The following is a 15,997-nucleotide window of genomic DNA, read 5'->3' as shown; positions in this document are numbered from 1 at the left end:
ATAAAGGACTTCCAGCTTTCTCAATCTACCTCTGTGATGATGCGGGAGGAGCTGGTGGGAGCCAACACCATGCCCTGGCTGCCTTGAAAGCCAACCTCTCGGGGTGAGCAAGTGTCCACACCAGGAGCTGGGGCTGTGACCCAGTGTCCTGAGCCCCTGCTGTGCCCGAGGCCTGCCACCCCGACCCCAGCGGGCTCCCAAGAGGCTGGGGAAGCTGAGTCCGCCTCCCTCTCATGCTTCTCAGCTTCCCGGGGAGGAGGAAGAGCTCAGGGCTGGGATCCCAAACCACAGATGCCTCCTCGGCCGTGACTGAGTCATGGGTTCCCTGAGCCTGGGTGTCAGCAGGACGCAGATGTGTCAAGCAGTGACGTGACTGCAATCATCTGGGTTGCTAGGAAGTGGACAGTAAAAGTGAAAAGTGATAAAACAGCTGAGTGGAGAGAACAGGAAATGTTAGCACGTTTCAGAGGCCCACATGGGAGGGAAAAAATTGAACATTGAAAATGAGGCTGAGGTGGAGGGAAGGAGGGGCATCCCAGGGCAGGTTGCAGACAGGGTCAACATCTTCAGCACCCCTTATGTAGGTGCTGCAGGTGCCTCCTGGCTGTTTTGCTCCCTGAGCTGGCCTCATCCAGGCAGCTCCAAACCAACCAAGAGAGTGCCTTGCCAAACAGATCCCGAAACAACCCTCCATGTTTAAATCCCTACAGTTGCTCCCACTGTGCTGGAGAAAAGCCCACCTTGGCCTGGCTGGGGCTGGCTTCTTGGGGTTTTTTCCACTTGCCCCCATGAACCTGGTACTTTAGGCAAGTGGCAGGAACAGCCACACCCCATGTCCCCAAATGGGGCTGGCCCAAGCCTCCCAGGTCTGCACAGCAGCTTGTTCCCCTGGAGCAGCCCCTGCTCATTTCCATTGTGTGGCTCCCAGTCCCGCTTCAGGAGCCAGGGAGGTGCCAGGACCCCTGCGAGCCTCTTCGCTTCCTGACAGTTGGCTGGAGGAGGAGGGTCCCATTTCCAGTGTTCATGGGTCCCACAGACAGACACACGGGGCTCCCAACCCAGGATCCACAGCGAAATGTACCCAGGAGTTTTAGTAGCAGATGCCTACTCCCCCAGAAGATCTGAACACAGGAGTAAAGCGTCAGCATTAAAAAACCAATCAAGACAACAAAATAAACCTTCCTTTCCAGGAGAATCTGACTGGCTTTCGTGGAAGTGGCTGGTGGGATACAGGGCTTGGATTTTGTCCATGAGGGCAGAAAGTTCGCCTTATTCATCTTGAATCTCTCGCCCCAGATGACATCTGTTATCCCAAGGACACTTAGTAAATGTTTGCTGAATGAGCGAAATTCTGAATGAATAAATGAAATACATGAAGGTTAAAGAAATGTCAAGAAAAGGCTAGTGTGGAACAGTCTGGAAAACCCAAGACATAAGCATTAGCAAACGAGGTGGCAGATATCTCCTAAGCTAGTAAGGTGGTGAATAGGGAGGTAAATTTTGTCAAGTGATGACAGAAATGACCAGCAAGGAACTCCTGGCTCATGCAGCAGCCAGGATTCATGGTAAAATGAGTGTAAGCGTCACCTGGTGGAAGACGCTAATTTAACGGCTTTGCTGGCATTCATCATCTGTGTTAGGGGTGGGAGAAACCAAACGTTTTCCATGGTAAAATAAATTTAGCATCGCTATGATGTCAGAGTCTCTGGAAATCTCATTGACCAAGAATTTTGAGAAAACCAGCCCCCATGGAGCTGAGTCAGACCAAGACAGGTAGAGGAGGGGAAGGTGTGCTAGTTCCATTTCCAGGCCCAGCCAGGCACCTGAGAAGCCAGCAGCTCTCCAGCCTGATGAGGAGGCAACAGCTTCTAGACCTCTCAATCTTATTTTCATGGACTACTGGTATTTTTAATCCTACAGGCCTCACTCCTGCACTGGGGTGCTCCCTAGGAAGGGCTGCAGGATGTCCACCCATGGCTGGGAATAACCCTTACATGAAACCAAATACAGTGGTGGAGGTGCAGGAACAGACCTCACTTCACAGTCAGGCTGAGACTGACAAAGGATAAAGTGAGAAGGAAATGTACAAGCACAGCTTGTATTTCTTACATTTCAGTGGAGCTTTATGAACAGGAGGTATTATTTTCAGGTAATCCACAATTCCTCATGTCAAGCCAAACATGCCAATCCAGGGGGCAGGATAGTGGCAGTGCATGAGCTGCTGTGTGAGCTGCGGGCAGTGACGTCAGCTACTTTGTTGATGGCCAAGTTGGGGGCCCACGGAGACAAGGGACCTGCTGACCCCTGCTCCCACCCTCCCACCCACTGCACCTGGAGACGTCACTGTACAGAGACAGGACCCCTTCCTCCGGCCAGGTGACTGTCTGTCCTGCTGGCTGCTGAGGACATCTGAGGGCCTGGGCAGGAGGCAGCTGCACGGAGACTGCCTGGGGCAGCCGTGAGCTCCATCCCTCCCACGTCTCACCCTCCTTGGCAGGCTCTTCCCTGTGGAAGCCCATGGGTTGGCCTGAAGGTGCAGAGATGGGTGCTGAGCTTAGTTCAGTACAGAGCTGGTGCAGCCAGCAGCACCCAGGGACAGGATACAGGACCCTCCGGCAAGGTCACCCATCCTTCCTGGTGTCCACTCTGCGTAAACTGCTCCACCAGGCACTAGGGACAATCATCCAGACCATGCTTTTGAAAGCTACAATCTGATATAAGACATGGAAGCCAAGCACGGAGGGGGAGGGGGGAGGGAATAACAGAAATGTGCGCAGGTACGGGTGTTTCTCAGGAAGGCGTTGAAGCCCTTTGAGGAGATCAAGAAGGAAAGATCAACAGAGAGTTCTGTCTGAGCTGGGCTTTGAAGGATGACTAGGGGCTTTCCAGGGGACACAAGGGAATTCTAGGCGGAGTCCTCTGCATGGGTAGAGATCTGCAGATGTAGATTTTTTGGGTCATAACAAAGGTTTCGAAGTGAAGACGGCCATGGGGAGGCTGGGCCCAGTCAGGGATAGGTCAGGGGAGACTGAAGGCCAGTAACCCTCGGGTTTACTAATAACCCTGAATTGATTCATCATCCATATCTCACAAGTTATTAAACTCCACAGAGGTCAGCTGGGAGTGTCCATGGCTGTCCCTGTACTGCAAAGGTGGAGGGGCCCCTTGGCTTCCCTAGATGGCAGGAGAAGGGCAGGTGTCCCTTCTACTGGCTGCAGCTGGGCACCACCCACCTCCCCAGGAGTTAAACACCCCACGGGCCTCACTGAATCATGGCAGAGCTGAGAAGACAGGCTCTGCACCGCACCGATCACAGCAGAAAAGAAGACTCAGAAGAGTGTCCTGGAAAGAGAGTGACAATGGACCTGACCCCAGGCTTTTCCACGGAAACCTGGGTTCTCCTTGCTACCTGCCTGGGGCTGCTGTATATGTGAGTACCTGTCCAGACTGTGTCCTCCACCACGGTGGGCTGGGGCTTCTGGGGTGAGAAGGACGCTCTTCCCAGGCTGTGCTGGAGGACCAGGAGATAATGGAGGGGAAACTGATGACCTGCTGGATGCTACAAAACATAAAGGCTTTTATTCCACTTGTGCAGATTCTTAAAGGAGGAACAGGGGCCACTCCCACCAGCACTCCCAACTCCCAATTTCTGTGCCAAGGAGAGTTAGTGACAGTTTTTGGTTTTGGAGTGACTTTGGATGGACCAGTGTGGACCTGCACGAAGCAGTCAGAGCTGAGAGGACAGTGTCCCTGGTGGGCACCGTGTGCAAGGGGGTCCCCAACCCTTTCTCAAGTGTGGGGTTCTGGGCTGGGAGAGGGAGGCTGGGGTTTATCCCCATTACCTCTCTCTGCAGAAGGGGTGACTCAGGGCCACAGGGGTGGCTCCTGCTCCCCTCTTTTGGTGTCCACAGGGCCCCACAGTGCATCTAGTCCCCTTGGAAGGTGGGAGGTGGGAGGCTAGAGACTACCCTGGTCCCTTCTACAGGCTTGGGCCTTCCCTCTTCTCTGGGCCCAGCGGGGGCTCCTCCCTGCAACTTCCCCCAGCCTTGGGCAGGACCTGATGCCTAAACAGGGAACCTTTGAACCCAGGACAGTGGCAGGGACCTGAGCCCTTCTCTTTTCTATCCCTTTCCCTTCCAGTCCCAAGAGGGTGAGCTCAGTTTGGAGGTTGATTTCCCCCTGAAAGGAACTCTTGTGTCACATTTAAGAGCCAGGAGGCCGTGGAGCCTGTTTGGGTTGTAAGGATTTTCCCACCTGAGTCCCCCACAGAAGGAATCCCCCCAGCACTTAGCAGAGGCCCCTCCTCAGTGCAGTTCCTGGCACCACCAAGGGCCTGGGGGAGAGTTCCTCGGGGACCCTTGATGCCCCCTGACCTCATCTCACTTCCACGTCCATTACCAGAAGGAAATCACCATGCAGGGAAAACAGAAACCATCAGCCCGGATTCAAGTCTTTGAAGGAAAGGGTGCAAGGTGTTGTGGCAGCATACTCTCTGGCTAAGACATGCTGAAATTCATGGTTATGCTGTAATTTCAGTACATTATACCAGATTTGTATGGAAACGAGCATTTCCAGCCTGTGTTTCTGAAGGGTGAGTGGGGTGGAGACAACGTGGCTGGTGCTGTAAGGCATGTGACCCGCCTGTGCTTGTCCATCTCATGCGAGGAACGTGAGTCCAGAGCCCAGAGAGCCCTGCTGTAGGTGGCACAGGCACAATCACCACCACCTGACCGCAGGCGACTTTGGGCGCTCCCTACAGGTGCGTGGGTCAGAAAGAGCTCGAGAGAAGAGGAGTCTCTGGGCCCCACTCAGGGAGCTCCTGAGGTGTCCCTGGGTGCTGAGCCCCCCCGGGCGGCCCCACACCCCGACCGGAGCAGAAGCAAAGGGCGCAGTGCAGGGCAGGAGAGCAGGCCCAGGGGTGCTGACACTGTTTAAAAGCAATAAAAACGGTTTCAGTGGTTGTTGTTAGTCCCGCCAGCTGGACCAAAATAGGGGAGCTGGAGAAAAGCTTAGCCCTGGACACCGTCCAGCCCTGCCTTTCCTCTGCACCACGTGAGCTCAGACCGAGGACGAGATCCCTCTTGGGGGCAGTGCTGCTGAAAGGTGAGCTCCACAGCTGGGCCTCCTGTGAGCACGCCTACATCATCATGAAAGTCCAGAAGCAGAAATAAGGTGACCTAATTTGCAAGTGGCCCCAGCAAGGGACCTTGTGGGACATGCCGGAGGCCACCCCAGCCTGGCAGTCAGTGGGCACATGGCCACCAGCAGGTCTTGGGACACATCCAAACCCCCAGTGGGACATAGCCAAGGGGCAGCTACTTGGTGCTCCAAGCACTTGCTACTTCATGTGGGCTTCAGGTTGTATTTGATAACATATCATAAGACCTATGGGATTCACACAGAATACTTACAACTCATACTCATTTAAAGTCTAGTGTCCAGGGAAGAGGAAACAAAGTCTGAATTCAATTGTCTGGAACATTTGATAGGGACTCAGTGTAGGTGCACCACATTTCTTTGCTACGAGGAAGAAACTACCTGGACTTTGGAAGGCTTCCTCTGTTTTAGCTAAAGGCTACTATAGGACTGTGAACCATTTATGCTTTTCAGACATATTTTCCAAAATAGCTGCCATGGGGCTCACCATGTAGACCTAGCAGCTGCTATCCCAGGGCCTGCAGCCACCACTTCTTCTGCCTCTCTCCTCCTCTACCCTATCATCTCCCAGGAACATTGGGGTGGAAAGACTTGCAAGGACTCAGCATCACAGTTATGGGGTCCGCAAAAGACCAAAGATGCGTTGCAGGCTGGCCTGCCCTTGTTAGGTTTTCAGGATGGTGGATACCCAGGGGCAGTAAACTCACCACCTCCTGAGTGAACACCGGGAGAAGCAGGACATTGCCTGGCCCTGAGCTTATCAGGTGGAAACCACCATGTAGGAGGAACACATTCCACACGGAGCTATATGGGAGGGCAGCTAAACAGTTGTTTAGCTATTGCTTCTTCTAATGGAATCAATTCAGGGAACATAATGGGCAACTGCCCTCCCCTACAGCATCTGGCAACCCTATTTTCTGACAACAGAGGCCTGGCTGAGACAAAACAGCACTTTCATGTCAAAAATCAATAGCAGCCTTGTACCTGGGTTCATTCTAGAGAGATAGGGAACACCGTAGCTGCTCCCAGGACTCCTTTTTCATAAAAAGTTTTTATTGTTAAAAGTAACTTATATGGAAATTCATCTACCATGCTGCCAGGGAGACTTTCACACCTGGTAGTCATGTCTCATGTAGGAGGGAGGGCAATGATTTCACTTGCAGAGTTGGGCTGAGAGAGAGAGAGAGGCTACATCTAAGGAACTGACGAGGTCCTCCAGAAGTAACTCTTAGGTACAGCTACAGATAGGCTAAGCCTCCACGCTACATATACAACCTTCACGAGAGCAAGCCTCAAGATCAAGGGCTTGGCCTATTGATTTGGGTGTCCCTAATGTTGGACACAGTGACAGAGTTTTTGCTGGTCATAAAGGTTAATAGTTTCATATGTTTTCTCCCATCTCTCAAGGGACTTGCCATTACTTTTTTATTATCTGTTTAATATCCTCTGGGATGTATCCAGGTATTACATCCAGCTGTACAGGATTAAAGGCCCTCACTCTTATTCTGGGCTCCCTGTGTTTGGATTGTTTAAATGATCTATCCAGACAGGTTGAGTTAGATTACATGCTACAAAAATTTAGGCTCTGGACAAAATAAACCTTTCTTCCTTTGGTTCAAAGAGTGGATGAGATTCTAAAACATAGAGAATGTCTTTCTTGCCCCAGGGCTCTTTTGAAGGCATATTTAAGGAAGACCCGATGCTAAGTTGGGGGAAGGGCCACAGAGTGGAGGAAAAGCACCAGAGTGCTGAGTGCACTGCAAGAACCACCTCATGATGGGTTCCTGGTAACCATCTGTGACTGCTGGATGCAGCTACACAAAACCACATCATCCAAAAAGGAAGATTTTTCCCTTTTTACCTAGAATGAGATCCACAATATGTGACGAGTCAACTTCCCAAACAGACATAAGGGAATGTCCCAACAGAGTTCCAGTTGAACCTTCCAGGAGCTCTCAAGTCTTGGAACATTGACCAAGTCCTCCCTCCAATTGGCACTGTGAAGACTTCAGCAGCTATTACCTAAGCATGGTTACTCTTTGGGAGTCTCCCAGAGGAGGTGGAAAGGAGATGATGGTGCAGTGTGACTGTGGACCCTGGAGTTCTTCTTATTGTTCGCTTACACTTTACCTCCTAACCTCGAGTGTCCTCATCCCTGTGTCCATGACAGGCTCAGACGGTTCTGTCTGAGCTGGGCTTTGAAGGATGACTAGGAGCTTTCCAGGGGACACAAGGGAATTCTATGGCAGAGTCCTCTGCATGGGTAGAGATCTGCAGATGTAGATTTTTTGGGTTATAACAAAGGTTTTAGAGTGAGGACAGCCATGGGGAGGCTGGTTTCTCTGTCATTTTATAGGTATGGCACCTAGACATTAAGGACTTTTAAGAGGCTGAGAATTCCTGGGCCAACTCCTCTGCCTTTTCTGGGAACTGTTTTGGCCTACCGCAAGGTGAGTTTTCTTGATTCTTTTATTTCTGAATACCCACTTTCTACCACCAGGACAAATGCCCTTCCTCAGGAGGGTTTTTAAGGCCCCACCCAGCAGGGTGGCAAGGGTACCACTTGGGTCCTACTGTCAACTGTGGAGTTGTCCACACGAGAGCACAGCCCTGGTAGAGTCAGCAAAGGACCTGGTGTTCAAATGCCCTGGCTGTCAAGAAGATGTTGACTGCGTTGGGTGCTGGCTCCTAGGAAAGCCTGGTGGTCCTTAGGACCAGGAGAATCACCCAACAGGGATGCAAGACGCTCATAAGCTGTGGGTGCTGGATTCAAACCTTCCTGTTGGCCTCCTGACCCCTCCTCAGGCTCTCTGGGACCCCAGCGCCAGCCCCAGGGCTCTGCTGACAGCACGGTTCCTGAAGGCCACATGCTGGGGTTGAAGAAACCCACAGCCCGGGGCCTCCACTGGCCCAGCTTCACACCCCCCAGCACTGACACGTCGTGCACACCTGCTGGACTCGCTCCACCAGCAGGGACCGTTTCCTCTTCAGAAAGGGTTCTCAGGCTTGGGTGGGCACGGGAAACCATTATGCTCAGCTTTTTACTTCCTACCCAAGTGGGGAACTGTTCTGAATTTCGTCTTGACTTCTCAGTAGAGAAGGCATTTCTTCACACCCCCATGCCTGCTGAGGGGAGGATGTGCAGATTCTTTTGAAGGCAGCTTTCCCAGTGGGATAACTGGCCTCCCCATGCCGCAAGCAGTGGCCACTCCCAGGGACGCTGTGAAGGTTTGGTGAGTGTGGTGGAAGCGGCCCCATCACGGCTGGACCTTGGTGCCAGAGCCGCCCAGGTCCTCATCATCTCACCACTCGCACCTGCATTCTATTGAGAACTGTCAGCCCCTGTGGTTATCTCCACGACTTCATCAAAATGCTGCTTCCTGAGATGTCTAGGAGATTGAAGAGATAGATCAAGAGTTTTGGGATTTACTTCCTTCCTTAGAGCAGGCCCCTGTGAGAGAGGCTGAGCAGGGAGTCAGTGAAATGAGGCCTGTTCACGGCTCTCTCTCTGTCAGATACTCTATACTGAAATGGGTTGTTTCAACCTCAATTTAGGCATAATCACTGATTTAAAAAAAACAGTGAAAACACAAGGCTCCAACATAGGTATTAAAAATTTCAAATAGGGCGGGCCGCGGTGGCTCAGCGGGCAAAGTGTTTGCCTGCTATGCCGGAGGACCTCGGTTCGATTCCCGGCCCCAGCCCATGTAACAAAAAACGGAGAAACAGAATACAATAAAACAAGAAAATGTTTAAAAATGTTTCCCTTTCTTCCTTCTTTCCTTCCATCTATCCTTCCTTCCTTCTCTCTGTCTTTCCTTTAAAAAAAAAAAAAAAAAAAAAAAAAAAATTTCAAATAAAGCTGAATGTAATATAAAAAAATATATACTCGGGCTGAAGGCCTGGATTTGGTGGAAAGTTTGTGACCAGCCACAGGAGCCCCGGGCAGACCCAGATCTCTACAGGGCCTGGCACAGGCTGCTCTACTCGGGCTTCCTTCCGACAGAACTCACACTTGCTTCTCAGACTCCAAGTCTCCCACCTGAGGCCCCTGCTTACATATTACCCCTGACAATTTACCTGACATTTCTCTTCCTCTAAAAAGAAGTAAATTTCTCTCAACCCTTCCCAGATGAACTCTTTAGCTGGGCAACCCAGGCCCTGTCTTTCTGGGAAGCCCCTTTTGCATAGGTAAAACATGACTGCTGCAACATGGACTGGGAAGGTTCTTTTCTGAGATACGGAAGTGAAACTGCAGAGCAATCATTTTACTTGCTGTGTCCCTGTGCACAGGTGGCATCTCTACTTCTTGTCCATGCTGAGAAGGAAAATGGGAAGGCTCAGCCCACTTTGTCATTCACTCACTCACTCTCTCCTCACTGGGCAGCACACCTTGGCCTTATTTCAATCTGAACAACAAGCAGTCACAGGTGTCCTTGGCTTCCTGACCTGCTCGACTCCTAGAGCCTCAGGAGATGCATGAAAAGGGCGCTGGTCAGGAGGGAAGGAGAGTGCCTACCCTACGAGCCCCTCCCTCCTCTAGGCCTCAGTGCTGTCCTGTGCCCGTGGAGGTCACAGCTCTGAGGATTACGGACTTTAGAGACAACACGTGCACAACTAAGACTTCAGAAAGGCAGGGGTGACTTCTTACTCAGAGATGGGGTTGGTCATTTGCTACCTACAGTATTAGGAGAGAATCTGTTACTCTAAGTTCTCCATGCAAACATCTCCTCTGTTTTCTCTTATCTCTAAGATGTCTCTGAGTAACAACTCTCCAAATGCCAGTGAAATTAGCCAAAATTTATCAGATTTGCATCATTTTTGCCCTGGAAAGATTAAGACTCAACACATTTGAGATATTTACTTAGGTTCGTTTTTTGTTTGCTTGTTTTCACTTTACAGGGTTTTTGGCATTTTGACATGACATGTTTTAAAAAGTATGGGAAATTGTGGGGGTGAGTATTCTGGAAACTGCCACTGGATAAACCTGTTAAGGGAAGGACAATCTCAGTGCAGAGGCTCCTGGAGGAAACTTTATTGTGAAGATCCCGGAGACTTGTTCGGCCAAGGGTCCTGGATTCACCAGATGTCACAGTCTACAGTCAGGGAAGGGGCCATTCTCAACCAAAATATTTAGATAAAGAAAGAACTGGGCCAGAAGGCTGTGGGTTCTCCCCTTTCTCCAGACTGGTCTGCCTGGGACCCCTCACTGAATCTCTAGGCAAATGGATATTCCTCTTGCTCCTTTGTCCTTTCTTAGATCCTCTTTAATTGCATTGAAATGCATTATTTTAGCCCCTTCTAATATGTACATATTATCCCTTTCCCACGTGATTTAACTTTTAATTAAAATCCAAAATTCCCTTATTTAAATTTGATATTTAATATGTACCTTGAAGAAGTTCTGTGGGATAGAGATAAGCCCATTGGGAAACCATTATGCTCAGCTTTGTACTTCCTACCCAAGTGGGGAACTGTCCTGAATTTCAAGCCTGGACTTCTCAGTAGCGGTGCATGCAGGCATTTCCTCACACCCCCATGCCTGCCGAGTGGAGGACGCGTAGACTCCTTTGAAGGCAGCTTTCCCAGTGGGATAACTGGTCTCCCCATGCTGCAAGCAGTGGCTGCTCCCTGGGATGCTGTGAAGGTTTGGTGAGTGTGGAGTAAGTGGCCCCATCATGGCTGGGCCTTGGTGCCAGAGCCAGTGGGAGAAGGCCAGGCCTCTTCCCACCACTCCGTCTTCTCTCCTCAGGCCCTCGGGGACCCCAGCACCTGGGGCTCTGCTGACAACACAGTCCCTGAAGGCCACATGCTGGGGTCAAAGAAACCCACAGCCGGGGGCCTCCACTGGCCCAGCTTCCCTTCCCCCAACACTGACACGTTGTGCTCACCTGCTGGACTCGCTCCACCAGCAGGGACCGTTTCCTCTTTAAAAAGGGTTCTCAGGCTTGGGTGGGCACGGGAAGCCCTGCACAAGTGGTTACAAAGGCAGATGCTTGGGCCCCACCCAGCAAGTCCCCACCTGGGAGATCTGGGGTGGGAGAAAGTTTTGAATTGAACAGAGGGTTGAAGAAATACGTGGGCTGGACTGAGATGATGAGTATAAAGTGACCAGTCTGGGCAGTCCAGAGAGGAAAAGTGAGCAGGAGCTACCTTTAGCTCCTGGTCAATTTTGTTACCTTCACCTCTAGTCCCTTCCTCACCAGGGTAATTTTGGAAGAAATGCTGGTGAGAGAGGGACCAAGCAAGAAGCATGACCAGTGTGGTCTGACCAACAGACCGAGGTCTCCCCTTGAGATCTCATGCAATGGCCCAGCACTAGCACGTGCAACACACACATTAATCCTCTGAGCTTGGACTATTTTTGTAAATGTGCAGCACTAAGTGCAGCATTTCTCACCAATTTTTGCCTGTGATTACAGAACAATTAAAATGCCTCTGTGAAGTCAAAGAATGTGTAGGTGACTTTAGGGAACTCTCATTTTGTTTTGGCATATTTCATTCCTCCATATTCACTATACCGATTACCATTTTATTAAAACTTTCTATCCTTAATGCTACCAAAGATTCTCTCCTTAGTATTTAAAATGATTGCAACTTACTGAGAACATTTTAGAAAATAGGGCAAAGAAATTATTGATAATTCCAACATAAACTTTGCAGCATTCCAAGGCTTTTTCTAGGTGCATATTTTTAAATATTTGAGATCAATATTTCTACATTTTCATCTATTATTTTTTCCTATTTATTTTTCCTGTTTTGACATATTTAAAATGATAACTTTTAACCACTGAGTAGTTTGACTGTCCTTATGTAATTATTAGGTTTTGGTCTTATTTGGTTGTCTTCGTTTTTCATGTCCCTAATGTCTTTCTTGATAATGAACATTTTAACCATACAAAAATTTATGGAAAATGACCCAGTCACTGTACCCAGGGGCCCCCACCTAGACCTGACACCCATGCTGATGTCACATGTGACAGTGATCTTGGGGACAGCTGGGTTGTCTGTGAATATCTCTACCCTACCAGAGCCCTCTGCTCCTCACTGCGTGAAGACTCAGGTGGCCTCTGTGGTCGGGACGTTGCCATGTCTCATGCGCTGATGTGACCTGGAAGGACACATCTGGGCCTTGTCCAGCTTGGGGGACAGATGCTGCAGGGCCGGGTGGCCATGTGGCCTGGTGGGGTGGCCCCAGCAGGGGGCCCGGCTCGTCATCTCTCTGTTCCCACACAGGTTTTATGACGGCCGGCAGCCTGTGCTGGCCATCACGGATCCCGGCATGATCAAGACGGTCCTGGTGAAAGAGTGCTACTCCACCTTCACCAACCGGAGGGTAGGTGTGGCCCCAGCTCCCCTAGATGGCCACGGTCACAGCTCCCAGGGCCAGACACTGCAAGGACCACCCAGGACTTTGACACTGGAAATCCATGTAGCTTATACAGCTGTCAGCAGTGTAGCTCCATGGAATGTTATCACAGCTGTAGGTAGATCTGCATAACTACCACCATACCAAGGTCCAGAATTCTTCCAGTACCACATCTTTCATAGTCACAGATGTAAATGTCCAACATTTTTTGTTGGAAAGTCAGTGCTTGCTCCATTGAATTGCTCTTATACCATTTTTATAAATTCTGGGCATATTTGCGTTGCTCTGTTTCTCATTCTCCACATTGTCCCACTGCTCTCTGTGAATATCCTGAATACTGAAGCTATGTGTTAAGTCTTATCAGGTAGTGACTTTATTAATCTTTTTCAGACTTTCTACACTATTCTAGATCTTTTGCCTTTCACTCAAATTTAGAAGAAACTTCCCTGTGTCTATAAAACGAATTGCTGGGATTCTGAAAAGATTTGCATTAACCTTTAGATAAACTGGGGAATAACTGATGGCTTTGCTATGTTGAAACATGACACAGTATGCCTTTCCACATATGTAGGCTTATTTTTAATCCTTTCTTCAGCACTTTGTAATTGTTAATATACAGATCCTATACATATGTTGATAAATTTATACCTAAATATTTCATTTTCTTTGGAGTGATTAATGGTATTGTATTTTTTTCAGTTTCATGTATTTCTTATTATTTTATAGAAATGCAATTGATTTTGTGTGTTGATAATACATTCTGTAAAACTACAGAACCCACTTATTAGGAATAGGATGTTTTGGGTTTTGTTTTTTCTTTTGCTTATTTCCTGAGATTTTAGATTTTCTATGTTGACAATTACATTATTTAAAATTAGGGACAATTCAATTTCTTCCTTTCCAATCTGTGTGTCTTTTATTTTTCTTGTTGTATTATACTAACTAGGACTTTCAGTAGGATGTAGAGGGGAGTGATGAAGTGGCCATCCTACCTCTTCCCAATGTAAGGGGAGAAAGTATGCAGTCTTTAACCATCAATATGATGAATACTGTACGTTTGTATGTAGATGAATTTAGTAAGTTGGCAGTTTCCCTATACTCCTAGTTAGTACAAGTTTTTATCATGAGTGGGTGTTGAAGGTGATCATTTTAGACAAAATATTCTTTTATAAGATGGAGGAAAGTTTCCAAGCAATATGGATTTCAAGTTCAGTCTGGGATATAAAATGATCTCTGTTTTCCCTTCTCTCCCTGAGGGAAATATAAGGGAAAAGGACTTCCATGGGATTCTTATTTTTTTTTCATAATAGCAAATGGATTCCTAAGCATTTAAATATTCACACCTATTTTTTTTAAGCTCACCATAAGAAGGCATTCCTCCTTGGAGTGCTACAGATGTGCATGAAATCAGAACTGATCTGATGCCACCTATACTTTGCCAAAGTCATTCTGCTCTCTCTCACAAGGCACTTTCTCCTCTCCAAAGTGCTACCTATCTGGAGTAAGGTTTTCCTACAATGTGGAGCACATCCATTTAAAAGGAGGTTGGCATATAAAAGCAAAAACCACTGCAGGTGGAACAAATATTTATGGAGAATCTAACATCAAGACTGTGCAAAATAGACAGTCACTAAATAATTGCACAAGAAATGAATACCTGTCTAGGAAATTTTCCACAACTGTGGAGTCCCTCAGAATTTATGTTGGCAAAATGTCTTTTGCTTTGGACTTAGCTCCTTTGTCCAGTGGGATTTATGAAATATGCCATCTCCTTTTCTGAGGATGAACATTGGAAGAGATTGCGAACATTGCTGTCTCCAACATTCACCAGTGGAAAGCTCAAGGAGGTATGAAAATAAGAGGGCTTTTCATTAGAAATTTGAACATGGAACCTGGGTACTGGTGGAAATAACATCATTGTCCCTTTCCAAGGGTTATGCAACTGAGTTCGAGATTCCTAAAACTGTCCTTCATCGATAAGTCCCAGAAGAGACCTACCTGATTCTCTATAAATGTCACTTTTGGCTCCATGCTTAGAAAAGCCTGGTCCTGGCAGCCTTAGGTCTCCACATTTACCCACGTTGATGCTCTGCTTCATGTTTAGATGTTCCCCATCATTGGCCAGTATGGAGATGTGTTGGTGAAGAACATGAGGAAGGAAGCAGAGAGGGGCAAGCCTGTCACCCTGAAAGAGTAAGTCGGAGGGTGGCTACTGGGTTTCAGAATGTGGTCATGAGCCCTCCAGCTACCTGTGAAGGAGCTAATAGCCCACTGTTGAGATGCTCTTATGACCAAACGAGAGCCAGTGTGGTGTTTGGACTCCAATCTGCAACCCAAGAAGGGGTGGTTCCCATCAGATGACCAGAGAACCAGGAGGGAAGGGTCTTCCTCCCTGTGTACATGAGCCAGGATGAACTCACCTTGGATATTCAGGAGAACAAAAGAAATAAGAAGGCTGAGAACCAAGAAATATGATCCATAGTGCCAAAGCTCAGCATGTAGAGGGGACAGCGTGGTGGGAGGGGAAGGCTGTGGTTCATGTTGGCAGGCATTGGGAGAGCAGGAAAGCTCAAATGTGGAATTTGGAGCACCTTAAACCCCTTTTGCTGAATATATAAGGAAAAATGCTAAATGTTAATATTTCCACCAGTTCTTCCTTCAGCCCTAAAAAGGGAAGGCCCTCTACAGGTTGTGGGTGGAGTGACCATTTCATTCATTGTCTAAACTGGACACTTATGAATAATGCAGGAAGAGGTATAAACTAGGACTGACCTGGACAAACATGGGACATATGGTCACTAGCCTGTGGGATGTTCCAGATTGATTGTGAGTCAATTTTATTTTATCTTTTTTTTTTTTTTTACTAAGAACAATCTTAGAGCTCCCATTTTAAGGAAATGATTATGACCTCATGTAATCCTTGGATCCCAGGAGTTGGTTTCTTCAGGACCTCAGTGGGTGGTGTAGGGAAGTGGGGAATAATGTCCCAGCACCTGAGAGCTGAGCATGAAGGTTCTGGAAGCTACTGGGGAGCATTCTTCTCTAGGCATGGACAGTGAGGAGGCAAGACCCTGGTGAAATGTCCAGTTTCTTGGCACCTGAGCAGAGTGAACTTTCCCCTCCCTGTCATGCTCCAGCCCTGTGCTCACACAGCCTGTACACACACTGCTGCACTCTGTCCGGGGCCCGTTTCCCTCTGTGCCCGAGCTCACATGTGGGTCCATCTCACCTCGTGTCCCCACCCACACCCTCTACACACACTGCTGTACTCTGTCTGGGGCCCGTTTCCTTCTGTACCTGAGCTCCTTGCTCACAGGTGGGTCCATCTCACCTCGTGTTCCCACCCATCTTCCCAGAGCCAGCTGCCTCCCTGGCACCTGGGACATGCCTCTGCAGGATGATGGCCATGTGGACTTTTCAGCTTTTCCAGTGGAAGGTTCTGGATTCTGGGACCCTGTGCTGTCTTGTCTG

The 15,997-nt window shown here is 48.7% G+C and overlaps 1 pseudogene; it reads left to right on the top strand.

Moving 5' to 3' along the window:
- Window positions 1-3,353: 3,353 nt before the first annotated feature.
- Window positions 3,354-14,723, top strand: LOC143666648 (cytochrome P450 3A12-like; annotated as a pseudogene).
- Window positions 14,724-15,997: the final 1,274 nt, after the last annotated feature.

The sequence above is a fragment of the Tamandua tetradactyla genome, chromosome 23 (assembly GCF_023851605.1).
Source record: "Tamandua tetradactyla isolate mTamTet1 chromosome 23, mTamTet1.pri, whole genome shotgun sequence".
Lineage (NCBI taxonomy): Eukaryota > Metazoa > Chordata > Mammalia > Pilosa > Myrmecophagidae > Tamandua > Tamandua tetradactyla.
This window is presented reverse-complemented; position numbering and strand designations above follow the sequence as displayed.